Genomic DNA, 19,963 nt, shown 5'->3' with positions numbered 1-19,963 from the left:
CTGATGTAATAGCCATTTGTCTTCATATTCTGCACACTTTGTTAATGACAGATTGAACAACACCGTGCCTATAGCCAGCTGACAGGAATTCTAACCTGATTAAATGTCCCAGTATGTTTTAATACCCTTAAATGGAATTTTTATGGCCTGTTCTGCACGCATATTATTAACACAGAACCATCAAAGAAACCACAGACACGCATAATAGCTCATCAATTTGTAGCTAGGCACTTTTGACCTTGAAAAATCAGCTGTCTTTCAGATTAATGCAGCTATGTTTTGGGCAGAAAAAAAGAAGCTATAAAATTATCATGCTTATTTTTGCCACATGTCAGCACCGCAATAGGGAATAAAGGCCACGCTGCTGGCTTTTTATTGATATTGCCGTCAACCTCTGACATCTGAATTAGAATCTGGGAGACCTATTTCTAATAAAAATCCACTTAGACATTAACATTTCAGCTATAGCAGATCACAAGATGCGCTGCTAGCAGGAAGATGGCGTTTAGTCTGACTTCCACTCCCCCATCAGTGGGTCTTCACATTTCCTGTCCTTCACAGAAGGCCCTAAAGCACTTAGAAAACAGAGCTAGTTTGGACCACAACATCGACCCACAAAACAAGTCAAAAGCTCTTCTGGGGGAAGAGATGGTGAAGGAAAAGGACGAGTGGAAAATGTGAATGCCATCCTCATCTCTAAAAGAGGTAGTAGCACATACAATGTACTGGCAATAAGTTAATAATTGTTGAAACATTCAGGGAACAGAAACATGTGTGTACCTTGAGAATAAGTTTGCAAATTAGCATGTCGGGAAAGAAATGGAAAAACTGAAGATGAAGGCTGTTATAAAAGGAGAATTCTCATACTAGAGAGAAGCTGCTAATGGGCTTTCTGAAGGACTGGTCTTAGGATCTGAGACAGGGAGATGCCCTCTGTGGTAAGAGGAGTTGCAAATCATTCCAGACTGTAGAACGTTTCTTTGTATAACTGAGGAAAAGGCCCAGGGAACACAACGTTACAAACAGATTTTTTTTTTTTTTCCTTTCAGTATCAAATACTCACTATTGGTTATTTCTAAGCAGTCTTTTCCCTTGGGCCTGTTCAGCTTGCATAAACAACGAAATGTACTTCCAAACAGACAACTCAATACTGGTCTTCCATTTTCCAGCAAAATGCTCAGGACACTGGGGTACAGAAACCACGTCTCATGCCTTCAACGAAATACTTATTATATCACTAAAGTCAAGATAGATACTTGACGTCCCAATTTACAAATGTGTTTAACTTAAGGAGTGTGCTTTAATTCCTACCGACTTGATCTAGTTAACTTTATCATTTACATAAATACTTTGCACTAGGATAGTCTTACAAAGGATTTCCAAATACCTTTAGCCAGCCTGAAACTGCATTTTAAGCTGCATGAATATGTTCATTTAGAAAAAAAAAAAAAAATATTCTTCCCCACATTCTGTTTTTTGTAACAGACTTGTTTGGAAAATTAAGTAAATCAAAATTCATATCTATGGTTATTTTTAACATAGACTTTCAGTCTCAGTTTTCTTCCTTTTGTCTTTACTTGATTTGTTGGGAAACAGTGAAAGTGAGATTCTGCTTCTCCTGGTCTGGCTTTTTATCCTTTAGTCTTTAGATAAATTAATAAAAAGAAACGTCAATAAAACAAAAAAAAACGAGAACAGTATGGGAAATACTCCCACACCGGGCTTTTAATGCTCTGTCTAGCTTGATTAACAACCTGTGCCATCCAATCAATTAAAAACCCAACCAAGATAGACATCTTCCATTCATTTGTATAATTACAATGTGGCATCCAGAAGAATCATCGTCATTAACAGGTGACAGAATCTCTCTGGTACATATGACTATTAACTTCACCCAATCTTACGATTACATTAACATCTTTTAAAGAAGACATTATCAGAGGAGGCTCATACAAGTGTTATTCACTACTGATAACCGATATCTGACGAGGTGAAAATGGCTACACCAGCACTACAAACCATCACATCTTTGCTCACAAAAACAGAGCTATTAAAAGCCAAAGGCAATACTGATATCTCCCTCATTGAATTCCATCAAGTAAAAATTTGAAAATTGAATGAAAAGTTTAAGATGTCCTTCTTGAAACACATTCAGGATTATCTGTGAGATCTAGAAAGGACTTTGAGTGGATACCATTACTTAGCAAGGGCAATCTAGAGGCAGCAAAGATGGAAGCAAAAGAGTGAGCAACCAAACAAAAAGTCCTGCAAGACTCTAATTTATAAACCAGGAAAATTAAGCAACCTATGCAACAGTCAAATACTCCTTGCATACAAAAATTTGTATTTTAGCTAAATGTCAGAGTCCTCCACACATGTGGTAATGATGTTAAAATTACCATGTTCTCCTGCAATCATCTTCAACACCATCCTTAGTACAAGTGTCCCAGAAACAACACCTGAGCAATTTATCCCCACCAAAACAATCTCCTGTTTGTGCCAAACTGAATCAAGGGAAGGAGAAAAGCCTGCTCCCAGCCTACACATAAATACCGGGCATGTTCCAACAAATCATGGCAGGTTGCCTAAAGGTTTCTAAGCCTTCATTTTATCTCAGAATACTCTTCTGTTCTCCCAGAGACTATTTTCCCAGAGCAGAACAGTGACAAACATTCTGGTAGAAACACTTCTGCTCCGTTAGTGAGATGACATATTGAACCATGCAATGAAATATGTACTGTCCTTCCAAACGCAGATGTACTGCTGCATCTAGAATTCCCACCACACTACCCAGTGACTTCTGGAAAAATGAAAATAGCACAGAGAGATAAGGGACAGAATCCAGGTCTTTGCAACACAACAGTAACAGATGATGGGTTGTCATTTTTGTTGTTTTTAAAGAGACACCCCTGATTATTACCATGTTTTAGTTTTCCCAGTGGAGTAGTCTTGAAGCACATGAAGAGAATTCTTTGGGGACGAAACTGAGCAAAGAGGCAGCATCCAAGAGCCAAACTAAAGCACTTCTCTCAGTTGAGAGGACTCAGCCACAGATGCTACAGAATAATCTTCCCTCCAGCATATTTAACATGGATGTAACATCCTTGAGAGCAGCTACTCTATCAGACCTCTGTGGGGCCATACCACTTGCTAAAGTGGATATACTGTCTTACATATCTTTTTGACAAAAAGGGTTGAGTACGCATAGTGTCAAATAATCTTATTGCGTACTGCTCTCTAGCAACTGTGCTATAGTGTGGTTTTTTCTACAGATCTGCATTTCTTTGTTTTCATCATTTTACGGCTTGAAAAAATTCACCTCCTTAACCCAAAGGTTTCAGCTAAGTTGAATGAAAAATTCAGACACGCAAAGGGCACAGTAAAACTGTTTAACCTCTATGTTAAAGCTGTCTGAAGCTCAGAGTAACTACAAGCTCATTAGTCAATATGAAAGAGAGGTGGGAAAAGCAGTCAAATAATTTTGTAGAAAAATAACTTCCATGCTTCATAATAAAAATTAGTTTACATGTTTTACCCTCATGCTTTGCCAAGTTGAAGAAATAAGGCTGATACTTTTTGTTCATATTTCAGAGCGGGTCAAATAAAACTGACCACAGCTTATGTATTTGTTTCCTTAAACCATTATTTGTTCTTGCATTTGCACCTACCTGATATATCATTGGAAAGGTGTACATAAAAATCTATACGGCCAAAGGGGTTTGGATTTCACAGTAGATACACACTCATTTCCAGAGCTAACCCCATTTGTAGAGTTTGTAGGGGTAGGGTTTTTTTCCTTAATTTCAGGATGTCTTCCTCTAACCGACTATGGTTAACATTCCTGCAAACAGAGGAAAATTCAGTAGCACAGATCTCTGAGATTAATTAAGAGGAAATGACACTGCGTTACCTTTTATCCCCATTAGTCCAACTTTGAAGCTAAAATTGTGGCAAACGCCATATTTCTAACTCTGCAGCAAGAACCTTTGCTACAATCCTCCAGCCTGCTTTTCCAGTCTTCAGCGTATATTTCCTTTATACTTCTCAATGATCATTTGAAAGCAAACTCTAAATGGGGTAAATACAGCTGAGAAATGTACCTGCACATATAGGATCAAGGTTACAAACAGAACATGAGGTTGGACTGAATCATCAACTTCAGGTAACACCTCGGCTACAAGTCCAGTCAAGACCCTAAACAGGGAATGTGCACACAAGCTCTTGGAAAGCCATTCCTTATCATCTTCATACTCTTGAAGATTACAAAGAACTTTCTGGGAGATGTTAAATTACTTTAATTATAACATAATCTGTTGGCAAACAACACAAGCTATCTAAAGTGTATAGCATATATATAGATCTTGTCTTTCATGTAGCAATTATACTAAAAGCAAAATGTCTTAATACAAACAAATCAGTAACTCCCATTTTGCTGAAACAGAAAAAAAAAAAAAAGTTATTTCAGATAAAAATAGAATTTCAATCAATTTAAACCTGACAAAGCAAATGATTAAGACATGGAAGAGAGTTAACTGTCATGGGTATGACAGAGTAAATAGCAAGCTGTAATGCACCTAGCTACTGGGCTTTACTTATAAAAAATGAGATCAGAGCTTTTACCCTACTTATTTCACACATTCACACCTGCTCCCTGCACCACCACTTCAGCATTAGGTTCACTTGGTCTCAAGGTCCCTTCACAGGAGGGAGGTCCAAGAAGGTTGGGCAGAAAGTCACATCACTTTGTGCCGTGCAGCTGCTCACAGCTACTGGTTCTGGGTTTTACTTCAGCATCTGTCTCCATGCATCCTTCTGACCTCCAGGACCTTCCTCTACTTCCACGATCTTCCCTCCAGCCAGGTTCTTCATCTTCCGCTGCCATTAGCCTCTTGTTTGGTGATTCTGCATTTCCCTCTAGTCATTACAGAATTCGGGACATGCCACTTTTGTTTAGTCCATGCCTTAGCAAAGTTTATAACCAGCCTAGACTGGCTGCAGCTAGCAATCAACATCTCAATTTTAGACACACATACCCATACATATGCCCAATTATCTGCCTGCCTCCCAACCAGCAACTTAATCTTAATTTCTTTTTTGCCAAAAACAGCCTTCAGTTACACTCTGAATAGTAGCTGTATTTGCTATTTATTTTTTAATTTCTGATGGTGAATTTTTTTTGGTTGCTGTTTTTCCCCTCTAGCACTATAGTAGAATCACAACAAAGTTCCATTTTAAATATCAATTTTAGCAATTCAAATTAAAATACCAAAAACGTGCATGGGCACAGTATTGTTTTAGAGGAACTTTGGACTCTATTCACAGAAAAGTAATTAGACTAGCATTTTATAGAGCAGATTATTTCTTTTCAAAGGTAAATAAAGGTGAATCTGTAGTTATATAGGCAGTGAAGGTATATTTCACTCCTTATCTACATAGAGAGCTGTGTTCCCATTATTGACAGAGCAATATCTTCGCAGGGCTCTAAAATGGTATAAGAGTTTCAAAGGAAGCAGGTTAAGTGATAGATCTGCCGAAACCATTCAGGCCAAAATAAGTATTTATCCATAGGTCTAATCATACATTGCCCAACAGTCAAAAGTATAGCTTCTTCAAGAGATAGCACTGATGCGAATGTGCATCTGAATTATAATAAAAACTACCCTTAGACGTAGAAAGACAGAAAAACATTGCCAATAAGTAGTGAAAAATCACAGGGTGTAAGGAAATGGATTATTTGAAGGGAAAGAGCTTCCTGCAGCACTGACAGATCCTGATTTCCATTTTAGTTGCATCAGCTTTACACCAGTATAACATTCTTGACTTTTCTGGTGCTATTTTCCAATTCATGGCAATAAAGAAGAAAGAGCATACAACAAAATCTAACTACAACCACTGTAAAAGAGGGAACAAGTTTCTGTATTATGATGACACTGCTAAAGAACATACCATTCGATGCAAGCTCATGTTTTTCTTGGATTTTCTGTAAACATATTCTAAAGAAGTGATATATCAGCAGCAAAAACCTGTCTGAAAAAAATGAATTTTAATGACTTAATACTATGATCATCGTAATCATTCACTTTTGGATTTTCCCCACACACTTGGTAAGGAACAAAAGACACTAATTTGTTCTACTATTGACTATTGCATTTCTTAAGACTGAAAAAAGAGGCAAATCACATGATACAGAAGTCTGTAAACGCAGAAGGAGCATGATATTGCAGTTTTCTGGTGCTACTAAAGAGGTTGGGCTCACCTTCCTTTCAAACACACATGAAAAAAAATATACTGCAGTTCTTCAACTTTCATAGCTTGGCAAAAAAGACCAGATCAATAAATAAGGTATATCACTTAAGTTATAACTACTATCTAAGTATTAATAGTCTTTCATTTATCATTTAGCCTAAAACTATTTTCTCCTAGACTCCTTTTAATTATATTTCTGTCTATTTTATTATTAGTTATGAAGTACTATATTTCCATGTTTGCTTCTCTCAGATAACTGCTTGCACCAGTAGTATGGGGTCATGTGGTTTTCCCCATGACAGGTATTTCTCCTTTTATTTTAAGGATGAAAAGAAGGATATGAAAACAAACCAAAAAAAGTAATAAACAAAATAAAAGGCTGTACTACGTTTCCAACTTTATTTATAAATTATGTGCTAACGTTATATAAAGCCAAAACACAAAGTGATCTAAAACCTTTGCAATAGAATGTGGGGGAAAGGTGCCATTTCCTACTAACAACAAACCAATTTCAGATTTAGCATCCATTTTGCTATATTTTATAAAATAAATTTTGTTTTTACTATATTAAATGCACGTAGATTCTTCTTGTTGTGAAAATAGTCATTGTGCTGTTATTTTGCTACCTGTGTAGCCAGGACAGCTGAATAACACAAGCTTCATACATGATTTTTACCTCAGTCAAAGCAAGTGTCTTAGTTCTTATGCTTAATTATTAAGAACAGTGACCATCTGCATTCACAGATGTGCAGAACAGATTGTACTTCAATTTTGAGAAGGAATTTGTGGTTCTGTACTCCAAATTTCTTACCTGTTTTTTAAAAGAAAACAAGACTGGAAAAGACTGGTTTTGTGTTACAGTGCTGCTCTCCATCTACCTTCCATGTATCTGTCTATTGCTGCTCCTATACTCATGTTGATTTGATCCCTTCTTTCAGCTTCTACCTTGTGCCTCTTTTTCTTGAGGTTGAGAAATATTTCTTTCCACAGCAATTAGAAAATAGATTTTTTTTCTGAGCTCGTCTTACTGATATTTCATCACTCATAAAAGTATGCTTCACTGCCTATTTACCAGGATATGGCTACTCCTCACAGGCTAAAACTGAGCTTAGCAAAGCAAAAGGAAAGGCTGACCTGTTCCTATAGCAGTACAGTGAAAGCCAAAAGCACTTCTTCCGTGTATTACTCTTTTAGATAATTCAAAGCAGATATTGGATAAATAACAATAACAAAAAGATAGTAGACCAAAAATACTTCTGGTATTAAGTACATATAGAGCTAGATTACAGAGAGAGTCCTGAAGGTTTGAGACCTGAACCCAGACTTTGAACCTTGCCAGAGTTCACATGCATTTGGATTACTGTTTGTGCTCAGGGCACTGTGGACCCAGGAAGAGGACTGTGCAGTGAAAAGGCTGGTTGGGATCCTATCAAAGCTACCAGAATTGAGGAGCATTTGATTTTGTAATTCTATTCTGCATGACCTCCAATTTCTATTGTACACAAAACATGTGTCCAGTTTCCTGTTCTTATATACTGTAGTTAAATTTCTGTATCATATTCATATAGCTTCATGTGTCTAAGCATATATATAAACAAAATATATCTAAACAATCAAAATAATACTTTTTTTTTTTTTTTTTTTCATTCTAGCACCAAACCACATTTTCAAATATTGGAAAAAATTGTGGTGATTTTCTGGACCATAACTCCACGTCCCAGAACACAGTTATTAGCGGTTAAAGGAGAACACTTAAATCTGGCTAACAACACTTCAGCAAATCAGCACTTAAGAGAAGCACATATGGTTCTGCCTTATGCCTGACTGCACACTGCCAACAGGAAGAATAGAAACTTGATTTAATGTTGGCACTTACTAGGAATCTTTTTTTATTTTTTTTGTTAGTAGAACCTTGTTGCTTCACATATCTGGCACAAGATGGACAATCTTTGAGAAGTGAGTAAGCTCCCAACACAAATAGGAAGCTCCATTATATGTATTTACAAAGGTTCATGCACCCCATTGAGATCAGTACATTAGCCATCTACTGGATTGGTTTAACTTTGAGAAACGGTGCAGCTATTTCACCTATTTGCATGAAAAAAAGAGGCTTTTACCTTTGCAATGCAGAGAGCCATTCAGTTAAACACTTCAGGATCAAAAGCAGTGTTGAGCTTCAAACTCCTTATCCCAGTCTCTCCTGGTAAGGATACACACATCCAGCCACAGCACTCAAGTACCCAGAGGAACTGCATGGGCTAGCAGCTCTGTTTGCACACAAAGGGCCTGGCTAGCGCTGCTACTGGAGGTGGGAGAGCCAGCTGCTTTCCTCCTGGCCCACAACCCAAGGTGTTTTACACAGTTTATCAGCCCTCAACCCAACTCTTACTCTATACAAGTTGCAGTGATTTATCAATCTTACTTTCATGTACATTAACAACAGTTAAAGAAATTAAACTTTTTGATGTAATGTAGGGTTGCCCAAGAATAGCAGAGGTGAAAAAAGTATACTTTTAAAAATACTTGGCCTTCAGTGGAAGTTTATTTCCTTAATGCTTCTGCAATCAGAGCAGCAAAGCTGATCCTGCAACTAATCCTTCCTTAGCTCAAGAGTCCCTCCAAGTCCTACCAATTCCAGAAAAGACTAGATCTGCATCATCATGCAGTCATCATAGCCCTTAGACTTTTCCATGACAAAGCAGGGCACGTCAATCGTGTGATGATGCTACGAGGGGAAGATTTAAGAATTGCAAAAAATCATAAACTCAAAAAGTCTTTGAGTGAAAAGAAGTTGGATGACAACTAGCAACAGCTTTGTAATCCAATACTACTCTGTGGGGACGATTACCACACATGAACGTTCTGTACAAACATTTATTACCAGTGAAATCCATGTGACTGGAGAATACAAAAAATTTTATGTAGAACTGACATTAATTATTAATACATTTTCAGTTTTATATCTGTGTCTTCCTCCAGGTTTTCAGGAGAACATCTTATTTTTGGAATTTGTCAGCTGATAGCTGAGATTTTAAAGAAAGGATAAATCTATGCAGAAATACATTAATATTTTTATTAAAATTAAATTTAATTAAATTAAATTAGCTCACAGGTAAATATTCTCCTTTATCTCCCTTCTCCTTTCAAATAATCAACTTTAAATATTTATGATCCACCAAAGGATTAATGAAATTGAGCTAAACCTACTAAAAGACTTCATAATGCCATTTGATTTGTCAGAAATTTTAAAATAACTTGAAGAATATGAAGGAATTTCCATTAACACTGGATCACTGCCTTAGGGCTCCAAGATCCTTAATACTGTGGCTGAGTTTGCAGCTTTGGAGCTGACGTATGGGAGTTCAAAATTTGAGAGGATGCAGGCAAATGTATTGGCTATCATTTAAGTTATAATAAGTTCTGTTCCCTGATGACTACATACACTGTGTAGAGGAAAAAAATATTTAATACAAGAAGATAGGTTAAGGTAAAATCATTATTCTCTATAACCTGACTCAGACATTACTTCTTTAGTATATTCTGTGAGATGCACTTTGTATGTGTGGTCCCAGCTCTAATTAACACCCCTGGCAATTACTGAGTTTAATCTTGCTGTACTATTTTAGCTCAAGTCCAAGCTGCCTAAGAGAATTCTTTTTTTCCTCTTTTGTTTCCCAAATTAATTAACAGTTGCTGCTGTCTTGCCAATGGACCACATTTTCATTTGCTTCTGCTTCACGTACAAAGCTCTGAATTCCAGTGATGCGGCTGTGTTGACTGTTCACACTGGTTCTGAATGAAACTATATGTTTTACCAGTTTGTATTTATTTTAAATGTATCACCTGCATAGAGCTATTATGGTAATGCTGTGGGTAAAGGCTGCAAGACACAGACATTGTTTTCATGGGGTGGACAAAGATCTGATTTTTCCTTGCCCTAGGAACACCATCATGCTTTTTCCCATGTACTTTTGGTATTCCTTTAGAAGACAGAATAGATCCTCTCCTGGATCCCCAATTCCATTTGTGGCTAAAAGTTTGCTCTTATGTATTCCCCACCACTCACCTGAACTGCACTGGACAAGCACCACAACTCTGCATCCAGCCTCTTGAACACTAAGAAATTTTAGTGCAAAGTGTCTCAATTAGGCACTATTGCATTAATACGTTGTCCACAGGGAGAGAAAACAGGAAGCAATGGTAGAAAACAGGCATAAGAATAGATCTAAAAAAGAAATGGCGTTCATCCCATATATTAGGTCTGGCTGAGATGGAGTTAATTTTCCCCCAGCAGTCCTCACAGTGCTGTGCTGGGCATCGGTAGCTACCAAGGTGTTAACACACCAGTGCGTTGGCTACTGCTGATCAGTGCTCGCACAGCTCCAAGGCTGTCTCTCCAACATTCCCCTCTCATCAGTGAGCTTGGGGTGGGCAAGATCTCAGGAGGGGACATAGCCAGGACAGCTGAGACAAACTGACCAAAGGGATCTTTCAAACCATATGACCTCTGCTCAGCAATAAGAGCTGAGAGAAAGGAGCAGCATTAGTTATTTGTTTGTCTTCTGGAGCAACTGCTGTGCATACTGAAGACCTGCTTCCCAGGAAGTGGTCAGGCAGTGCCTGCAGATGAGAAGTAGAGAATAAAATATTCTGTTTTCCTTTGATTTCATGCACAACCTTTGCTTCTGCTTTATTAAACTGTCCTTTTCTTGATCCATGAGTTATTCATTATATTCTCTCTCACCTGTCCAGTTGAGGAGGGGGAATGATAGAGCAGCTTCAGTGGGCACCTGGCATCCCGCCAGAGTCAACCCACCATGGTCCTTTTGGGCATGAGGAATTTGAGATAAGGATAGTAACAGGAGAGGTAACAGGCAAAACCTGGACTGAACAATGTTGAGAATGCAGAAATTTTTCTGTTGTAGTAATTGTGGTGATGGGACAAGGGGTGGATTGTGTGTAAATTGTCCATTTCTGTTTGGTGCTCTGATGATGTTTTGGTTTTGGTGTGGGGAGCTTGTTTTCGTTGATGTTTGTGAAGATTGTCTGATGAATATGGATTTTAATGATTATTCTTAAACATACGATTCACAGAGTCAAGGGGTGGAATGTATTGGGTTTGCGTGGCAAGGTTTCACTAGCTGGGGCAGCTACAGGGGTGTCTTCTGTGAGAAGCTGCTAGAAGCTTCCCCCATGTCTGATGGAGACAAGGCCAGCCAGCTCCAAGACAGACCTGCCGCTGGCCAAGGCCGATCCCATCAGCGACGGTGGTAGTACCTCTGGGATAACGTATTTAAGAAGAGGAAAAAGTTACTGCGAAACAATTGCAGCCAGAGAGGAGTGAGAATATGAGAAAGAAACAACACTGCAGACACCAAGGCCAGTGAAGGAGGGGGAGGAGGTGCTCCAGGACCCAGAGCAGAAGTTCCCCTGCAGCCCATGAAGAAGTCCATGGTGAGGCACTTGTGCCCTGCAGCCGTCGGGGTCCACAGTGGAGCAGATGCCCACCTGCAGCCCGGGAAGGACCCCACAACAGAGCAGGTGGATGCCTGAAGGAGGCTGTGACCCTGTGGGAAGCCCATGCTGGAGCAGGCTCCTAGCAGGACCTGTGGACCCATGGAGAGAGAAGCCCACCCTGGAGCAGGTTTGCTGGCAGGACTTGTGACTCCGTGGGGAACCCACGCTGGAGCAGTCTGTGCCTGAAGTACTGCACCCTATAGAAAGGACTCACATTGGAGAAGTTCATGGAGGACTGTGTCCCATAGGAGGGACCCCACGCTGGAGTAAGGGAAGAGTGTGAGGAGTCCTTCCCCTGAGGAGGAAGGAGCGGCAGGGACAATGGGTGATGAACTGACCATAACTCCCATTCCCCGTCCCCCTGCACTGCTGGGGAGGAGGGAGAGAAATCAGGAGCAAAGTTAAGCCCAGGAAGAAGGTAGGGGTGGGGGGAAGGTGTTTTAAGATTTGTTTTATTTCTCATTACCCTACTCTGATTTGATTGGCAATAAATTTTTACTTTTCCCAAGTCAGGTCTGTTTTGCCCATGACAGTAATTGGTAAATGATCTCTCCCTGTCCTTATCTCAACCCTACAAGTCATTTGTTATATTTTCTCTCCCCTGTCCTGTTCAGGAGGAAAAGTGATAGAGGAGCCTTGGTGGGCACCTGGCTTCCAGCCAAGGTCAACCCACCACATCTTTTTAGACCCTACAGTTAAAAAGAAGTCTCTTTCTTAAAAAAAATAGAGAACATGCAGGTCAGACAAGATAAAAAAAGCCACTGTTTCTAAAGCTGACTTAATTGCTTAGTTCTGCAGTTCAGACATGAAGATATGAAAATAATCCTGAGAGCTTGCAAATTTTTTCAGGTTAATAGAATTCCAAATTTTATCATTAAATCATACATAATGAGTTTCTGCACAGTGGCTAGTTCTAGGAGCTAGCAGAAGTTCTCAGACCTCAACAGTATTATTCAAATGTCAGCATGAACCAGACTGATGTTCTGAAGAAAATTAACCATGGAAAAGAAAGAGAAATAATTCCCAAGTACTGGTCATTTGACTTTTCGTACACCAGCATAGCAATCAGTGCCAATGCACTCTGCAAACCTGCTTTACAAAGCTGCACTGAGACTCAATATAGGTATTAAGGTTACAGGAGTAAACTTGAGACCTCATCATCTTCTATTCTTTCTTAGTCCAGGAAAATGAGGACACCAAAGTTGTCTTATAAATATTACATAAGCTTCAAATGAAAACCAAGAGCTTATTAGAGTCAAGCCCTAACTTCTTGATGACTAAGTTAGAAATCTCCTCTATCTGTTATGAAGAATACTTTTGTGTTATGGCTTGGCTGTGGAAACCCCACTGCCTCTGAGGTTAGCTGGGATTATCAATTTACCCTCTTCTCTTCCTCTCTTGCTTGTTTCTTTTCCCTCCACTACAAAGACTGACTTGCTGCCTTGGAAAGCTTTTTGAAGTTAAAACTTTAATACAATTTCTTCCTTTGTATGAAATAGAAATCTCTGACCTCCCTTGCTTCAGGATTCTCTTCCTCACTCAGGTAGCCCTCAGAGCTATGAGAACATAGCTCTGAACATTTCAAAAAATATTCTTCCTAAAAATCTGGAATTAGAGTTTGGGTTCCCCTCCATCGCTCCCCATACACTTTAATATAAATAAAGCCTTAAATACCTAGAGCTCATTTGAAGAAAATAAAGCATTCAGATCTTTTCAGATTAAGAAGTTTTAAAGTCATTTAAGACTGCTATAATATTTCATAAACCACCCATCATAAGAAATATATCCAGTATAAGTATCTTACCAGACTAACTTTTTCTACTTTATTTTAAATATTCCCTTAGGTAAAAAATTCCAAAATTCTTTATTCCTTCCATTTTGCACTTTATTGTTACCCTGACCAGTTGAGTTCATATAGAGTAAAAGCAGCAGACGTGTAAGTGTGAAAAATGTACTTTAATATCTCCTATTAGAAGACAGAAACAAAGATGTAGATTTTGTGGGAGAAAAGCATTTAAAGCAGCAATATACAAAACTGAATTATGTCACTAGGGCAAAATCAGATTGTTCCCTTTCTAAGCAGTGCAAAAGCAGATACAAATAGAAATAGAATGATTCCTGTCTAATAGAGTAGAGAAAGAAGAAAACAATCATACACAAACATATAATAGTCAGGGATGCGTATGTGTATTTCCTACATATACAATTAAAAGATGTGTGTGTGCATGAGTATGGACATATACATGTCTAAAAAAATGTAGGCATAGCTGTCTGCGTGTGTGTTTAAAATGAACCAATAAAAGCACCTCATTATTACCATGTACAGACATCCCCCCTAAAAATTTTATTAGCTAGCTAGAAGAATTGTATTTGGTCTCATTGCCAATTATGGCACATAGGTACAATATTGTCCTAATTTCTTTCATATTAAAGGTTTTCTATAGTTTTATGTTTTCATAATTTAAAACCCATCTATAATAATCTTATTCTTGTTTTGCTTAGCAGTCTAAAAAGTTATTAGCAATATATTATTTAATTGAAAATTTCTTCCAGTTTAGAGTCCCACTGCCAGAGTATTAGGAGATAAGGTACCAGCTCAAAAATAATACTTAACAAATATTAAATTATTAAAATACAAATGTAACTAAGGAAGAAAATTATAATTTTGTATTTCTAAGGTTGTTATGATCATGTCTTTAGTCCCAGATAAGAAAAATATTTTACTACTTCCCTCGTTATGGTTTATCCTTCTTATTGTTCATCTCCTTCATGAACCTTAGACAAAATACTTGAAGACAGAGAATGTACATCACTTGTGATTATCATTTCTTCTAGAACTAGAAAAGTCTTTTACTTCTTCAGTGAATGAATGCATCAAAAATTCAAGTATTTAGATAGCAAACTGATATGTACCTTTTAATCATCACTTCTGTTTCTGAGCTTAGTTTAGAGCTACAGTACATTCATCTTTCAGTCAGCAATTTAAAGTTTTTGTAACAGTGAGAAACAGTGGAGACATATCATGAAAAAGAGGGAAAAAAACAGTTCATCCAAAGTGTTTGTCAAACCTCAGAAATGGAGTCAGATTTTGTCTTGAAGGAAGTAAGCAAGCTATAGGTATTTCTTGAGGCAGAAATATTCTTGTGGCTAATGCTAACCTATCTTCATGTGAGAATGAGTGCAATATATTACCTGCCGTTTGCATGTGTTTTCTGGAGAGCACTCAGCAGACAGGCAGGTGCCGTACAGTAGAAGAGCAGGATATCTTCCTGAGCAGCACACTGATGCTCTAAGCATAAAGGTATAAGAGGAACTGGAGAGATGGAGCAATGGACCTTTTTCAGCAAACTTAATAGTCTATACAGTCTCCACCCCACCAGTCAATACTTCTGTCTGCCTCTCCAGGGAATGAAAAAATATAAGCAATAAGTAGACTTATGACAAATTATTTGGTCACTCACATATCAATAGCTTTCCTCCAACAGGTACCAAAGAATGAATTACATTATTTAAGAAGCTGAGCTGAATCCCTTTAACTCAAATAAGGAAAGATTTGGTCCCAGGTATTACAATAACTCTACTCATGCAGTCAGAAGTGTTATTCATGTACAGCTCTAACATGAATTCCCTCTTGGGTCACTTTTTTTGTTTTTAAAAATAGCTTCCAAAACATTGCCAATTTCTGGGAAATCTTTTTTGCAGCACACTGTGGTGCTAAGAATCTAACAGAATCCTGAAGTGAGTTTTGCTGAGCCAAGGAGAGAATATCATATTGCTAATTAGAAGACCTTGGAACTATTTTCAGGCTGTTTAGCAATTAGGGAAAGCTACTGAACACTTCTCAAAAAGTTATAAATAGACTACTTGACTGCATTAATTTATTAAATAATTCATCTACTGCACAGCAGCTGCATGGTTCCACTAGCCCAGCTTCCTTCACTTTCACAGTAGATGAACTCTACAAATTTGCTCCTCTTCAGTCTTGTAGGTACAAAGTTTTATACAGGAAAATATTCAGAGTAGAACTAAAAGCAGAGGAAGGCACAGTTAACAAAAAACCCCTCACATCAGCCCACTGATGTGGTAGAGCTCAAGGCACAAAGCCTGCAAGTCAGTGCTGGAAGAACACAAACCCAATAGCATCTCAGCCACACAGCTTTTAGGGAGAGGTTCCCGGAGCACCATATCCCCTGGACTGTTCCTCATCTTTGTTCTGGCAAGGACTAGAAGAAATGATCCAAAGCAAAGCCAAAAACCTGACCTTACCGTTAGGTAATGCAGGTGGTCAGGGTACCGTTTACGTGCTCTCTGATCTTGCTAAGAGTGCAGACGCAGCTCAAGTTTCTCAGAGAAGCAAAACCAGATAGAAATGAAGGATTTGTTATGCACTAAGTCTTTTTCTAAAGAGACTGCACTAAAGCAGTAGTTCCCTGTGATACAATTTATAGTAGTGCCACTACATAATGCTATACTAATTTGTGAATGTACATGATATTTTTTTTTAAAGACGCTTATTCTGCTTTGGTGCAGAAATGAAACACTTCCAAGCTCTGTTCTGCACAGTCCTGGGAATATAAACTAGGTCTTCTCTCATTTCAGTAATGCCAAGAAATTCTTGGATTTTACACTGGCAATCTCCCAAGGAGAGGAAATCGGTGATTTATAGGAAAAGACAGCTATGAAAAGCTCTCGCTTTTTTCAGTTTTAATCGACTACAGCATCATTGGCCTTTTGGATTTACTTCCCCTCGAGACATCTTTTTAAACTACAACATGCATTTTGCAGAGTGCAGATTAGACTGCATCTGTTTGTTTTTCCATTTCTCTTCTAAGAGAAAACCTCAAGAACACAAATAACAAGAATGTGGAAACCAGAGTTGTGGGACCGAACCTGCCTGGGAAGGCATTTCTCTGGTATTAACATTTCCCACCAAAACTGCGGATCATCACACTGTAGACACTGAGGTACATCTAACACTGACTATATCTATATATCTATATCTATACACACATGTGTATGTAGGCCAAGCCTACATGCCAAGGCATGAGGCCAAGCCTGCAAACAAGTCTCGCTAGGCAAAGTGTTTAATACTGACATTAACACCAGTGAAGCATTGTCTCAAACAGTGTAAGATACTTTTATCCCAAATAGAAAAATTACATATTGTTCTGGTTCGCTAGGATGCTCAGATCCTAATAGAAAACCCTACTTGAAAAGATGAGCAGAATCATTCTCACCCATCAACCCCGATGTATACATAAACTAGACCCATTCTGAATAATGCTGCATCCTATAAAACCTATAAATTCCCTTTTTCACCTGTTTGTGCTGCTACTCAAAGAAATTTCAATACGGTATAAAACAGCTACCCAGGAGGGGCGGAGGCTTGGCCCTTCAAAGCAGCCCTAGCTGTGCCCTTCTCTATGCCATTGCTCTGGATATAGAAATTCTGTTTGATTGTTTCAGCTGCTGAAATTAGTAGTATTTGCCTTCAATACTGAGAAGCAAAGGTATTGGTACAATATTAAGCAAATAATCACACTACAGAGAAATGCCTGGGTACAGCATGTAAGTGATCAGAGAGCCATCCAGTGGACCAGTAGGAAAAGGAAGAAAAAGTCATCTCAAAAAGGAAGATGAAGTTATATCTAGAGAATTAGATATCATTCCCCTCTGCTGGATGTTTTTCTATATCTATCTTTAGTATGTGCAGTGACCAACAGATAAAACAATCCTTATTTAGGGGATGGGAAAATGCAGAACCTGAAATATATGCAGACTCTGCACAGATGTTAAAGGGCATATTTTCCTAGTCTATAGCGTCATCTCCACTTTCTCTTTCCACAATGAGAATTGGAAGGAAAGGATTTATTTTTTTTTCCTTTTCCTAATGCCCCAATGCTATTTTCATCCATTTCTGGCTCTGTCATCTTATTTTTACACTGAAAACTCCTTCATGAGTAAAATATTCATAACCAATTATTCTTGATCAGTCTTCACCTACTTCTACACCCTTAATATCATAGGAAAAATGAGCTTTCTTTAAATAGCTTTTCCCAATGCAGAGCCTATATTTTATTTTAATCTAAAACAGCACACATTTTAACTAGCAAGGCACAAGAAACCCCATACACTTTACAAATATTTACTATCTAAACTCCTCCCTTCTGACTAGTTCTCAGTCTTTAGCAAAACAGCATTTATCGTTACGAATGGTACAAAAGAAAAAAAAGTTTTCTGTAGCAGGAAACAGCATTCAGTTAATGGAGACAGTAGGCGAAATAAGAGCCTCCCTGGAATTATAGGGATTTTTACACTACAATTTTTTTTTACCCCACTCATTTTATAATTTATTTCAGTTTAAGCAATGTGGTATTTATTTTTGCCTTGTCATACAAAACATTGAGATCAATAAAAATATTTGGTTTGCTCCAAAACATTTGAGATTTTAATTGTAACTGTCAAAATTTTTAGGTAATCTCCCATGCCTACAAAAGAGGAAGCAGAAAGGACTTACAGCTGATTAGATACCCTGATGGGAAAATGACTGCCTGGAGTCCCTGGGTAGGACACACAGGCTAATAGTACTCTCCTTAGAGGTCCCAGATTTTGAAAGGGACATGATTTAATTTGCTACAGTAAGCAAATATGTTCCCAGATAATGTGAGCAAGAAACAAAACCGTAACTCATCATTCTTCTAAAAGTGACAGTCGCCACCACTGAAATAAGCTGCAGTTATAATTAGATCTCTTCTCCAGGTTACCCTGCCTTTCCAGAGCATCACATTAGCTCACCTTTGACAAAATAAATGGCATGCTTTTGCCTCAACCTGAACTTGCAAATTGTTCAAGCAGCACGATTGTTAACACAAAATGAGCATTTTGTAGAAGTGATTGAAGCATTTTGACCTTGATACATTCCTCCATATGGATTTATGCTTGCAGGTCTACTGCTATATTCTTGTTTGAGAAGGGTAGTAAGAAAGAGTGGAAGTACCAACTAAAAGAATCAATGCTGATATGGATCAGCTGCTTATTTAAAGATGTCTCCATACCACCTCCATACTACATCACACACGTTACGCGGCGATTGTAGCTCTGTTCTGGAAACAATCCTACAAACGTTATCCTAAAAGAAGCTCACTCTTATTCCTTCATTTACCAAAGACATAATTAAACAGCATCCTGTCATACTTAAGCAGGATTTCCAGGGTTTAAATGCTTGCGAAGGGGGAATTTCACAGTTTGCAGCGAAATGACACAAAATTCTAGAAATAAAACTGGAATAGGAGGAATTAGACCATTCATTGTAGGGTTGGTATTGCTGTCCTAAGCATATGTTATGAAATTTCTATGCTGGGTATATGAATTTATTTTATATTAAAACCAAGTCATTTGTATTAAGGTATATGCCACATGACTGAATAGGGTTGACGCTGCATGCTTACAGAACAAACCAGAGTGATGTTTATATTATATCTCTATACACTTCACAGGTAAATTCTAATTATGTTTTGCCTTTTTAAGATCAAAACTGAATCTTTACTCTATGGCATTTCTATCACATTCAGAATTCCTCAGAGAAGCACTGAACTTCTCTCTCATATCTGGTGTAAGATAATTTTAAATACCGTTTTAAAGACTGCTTGAAAGTTATATTACTATTTTAAATAGACATTTGCATGCTATTTATCTAATCACTGAAAATATAGGAAGGATTGAAATCAATGGATTAAGATGTAGTTGGTGAATTAACTTATTCAGTTTACACTATATTACATTTAATGAGCAGATATATACTGTGTTTTGATACAATTATTTCAATATCATTCAGTACTAGTTACCTATTTTCTTGTGATTGGAGTATACCCACAGGTATCTTATTTTATTATATGACTGAATTAGTGATAATTAATTAATATATCCATGGAAGCCTGTGACAGTTCTAGAGGGACTCATAGGTAGAAAAGCTGTAGTATGTTGAAAGGACTCATGAACTTGGTGAACAAAACTCAGCAGCGGGGCCTGATCCTGTATCTCTATGCCCAGAGTATGGATGCCATTCTCCCCCCATTAAGATTGCTCATCTGCACTATGGTATGCTGAAATTAAATGGGATTTATGTATTTTAAAAAATGGAGGATAATTCATGTGGACAAGTAAAAGGACACCCAAAGTGACAAGATACCTAAACGTGAAT

Source organism: Strix uralensis, chromosome 6 (genome assembly GCF_047716275.1).
Source record: "Strix uralensis isolate ZFMK-TIS-50842 chromosome 6, bStrUra1, whole genome shotgun sequence".
Taxonomy (NCBI): Eukaryota; Metazoa; Chordata; class Aves; order Strigiformes; family Strigidae; genus Strix; species Strix uralensis.
Note: the sequence above shows the minus strand (reverse complement) of the source record.